Consider the following 2379-nt stretch of genomic DNA (forward strand, 5'->3'; position numbering starts at 1 on the left):
CCTACTCTTCTGCCATGTTGCCCCTCCTCCTATCTTTTCGTTTTTAAAAGGGAAAATAAGATCCTCTCATCTCATGCCTCTGCTTGGGGTAGTCCACAGCTTCCTGTTGCACTATCCCTTTCAAAGGCAGGCATGGCCCCTACATGCTGGCCCTTTTGCCTCCCTCCTACTCCCAGCCACACTCTCCTCAACCCAGATCCAATCTCTGACTGTAGACTGACCTCTCTGGCTGGGCCTCCCAGAAGACCTTGGCTGTGGGCACCTCCACCAGACCTCTGCTCCTGGGGCCTGGTGACCATCCTTGGCATGACCCTCCCATTGTATTCCAGCCTCAGCAACTCAAGTTATCAACTGCTTGGGCCCTCCTCAACTCTGCTGCTTCTTTCATACCCCACACCCAGTTCAACAGCATATCATGCCTGCTTTAACATGGCCATGCCTACTCTGCACCATGGCCACACCCACAGGAACCAGAACCTTTCTTTCCAGGATTATTGCAATGGCCTCTTACGATATCTCCTTGCTACTGACCCAGTCCATCTTCATTCTATTCACCAGCAACTGATAATCTTCGAAAACCTGAGTTCAGTCACATGACTCCTGTGCTCAAAGCGCTCCAAAGGTTCCCTTCTGTCTCAACTAAAAGCCAAAATCCTTACTGCGATTCTTTAGGCCCTACACGAGCCCACTCTCTGCTACATCTCTATTCGCCCACTTGGCTTGAGACACCTGGATCATCTCACGGGGCCTGGAATTTGATACTGTCCTGTACTTGCTTGTTCTTCACCAAGACATCTCTGTAACTTGTTTACTTAGCCTCTGCTGAGGATTGCCCTGGGAGGTTCCCTCTAAAAGCCCTGGCCACTGTAGCTCAGGCACACCCCTCCCTGATGGGTTCCCCATGCCACTCCATTTCCTGTGTCCTTCTTTTTGGAACATCCTTCAGAGAACATAGCATTCCTGAGCACTTAATGGTGTTCTGAGAGTGTCTTGTTTAGATGCTGCCAATGTTAAGGGATGCTGATTCTGTCAGGTTTTCCCCCACACCACTAAGCAATTCTTTGACACCAGTCAGTTGTCCTATAATTCAACCTAATTCTGAGACTTCTTGTAAGCAGTGTCAGATCTCACAGTTAAGGGCTCAATCCTGCAAGACTACCTCCCAACACATACACACACACACATTTCAGATGCTAGTCACATGATCACCTGTGCTTCTGACCAGCTATATAGATCAGACGTTTCAACAACCCCGTCCTTGGGTTTAATTAGGTTGCTGCAGTGGCTCACAGAACTCAAAGAAACATTTTACTTACCAGATTCCCAGTTTATTATAAAATGGTATAACTCAGGAATAGGCAGATAGATGAGATGCATAGCGCAAATATGGGGAAAGGGCATAGAGCTTCCATACCCTGTCTGGGAGCGCCATTCTCCCTGAACCTCCAATGTTCACAAACCTGGAAACTCTCCAAACCCCATCCTTTCAGGTTTTTAGGGAGGCATCATTACTTAGACTCATTAAAACACTGTTTGTTGGCAACTGATTCAACCTCTATCCAGCTCCTCTCCCCTCCCTGGAGATGAGTGGAGTGGGGCTGAAAATTCTCTTTAATCACATGGTTGGATCCCCTGGCAACCAGCACCTATCTAAACTGTTTTCTAAAAGTCACTTTATTAAGATAAACTCAGGTGTGGCTGAAAAGGGTTTGTTATCAATATCAAGACAACTTCAGCATTCATTGCTTAGGAAATTCTAAGGGTTTAGGAGCTCTGTGCCAGAAATAGGGACAGAGACCAAATATATATGTATTGTTATAAATCACAATATCACAGTCTCTTCCTACTAGAATGTTAGATCCATGAGAATTATCTATTGTCATCAACAGATCTGACTTTCAAGTCAGTTCTCAGTGCCTAGTATAGTGCCGGGCACATAGTGGGTGAAGAATAAGTATTTACTGAAGGAGGACAATTAAAGTGACTTGCCCAAGGCCCAACAGCACAGCCTTGTCAGAGCTCAGCGATTCAGACTGCCAGCCCAGAGTTCATCCAAGCTTGGCTCTGGCCCAGGCAGTTGCGTCTACGAGTTTAACTGGCAGAAGACATCCAAGCTCAAAATCCCAGCAGAACAATCGCAGGGAGGTTTATATATCACTGCGTATATATCAGAACAGAAGTAATTTCATGAGGTTCAATGGATTATGCAGTGTGGAAACCTCCTTGGAGGCCAGGTGAATGAGATCTTACTGGAAGTATTGAATTTGGATTGGCGAAAAGCAGGTGGGGGAAGATTCCAGGCTTCAGGAGCAGTGTGACTCATGGAATCTTGGAACCTTATAGTGGAATGTAGATGGGAATGAGCAAGGTCTGTTCTGA

This window comes from Canis lupus, chromosome 2 (genome assembly GCF_048164855.1).
Source record: "Canis lupus baileyi chromosome 2, mCanLup2.hap1, whole genome shotgun sequence".
Classification (NCBI taxonomy): Eukaryota; Metazoa; Chordata; class Mammalia; order Carnivora; family Canidae; genus Canis; species Canis lupus.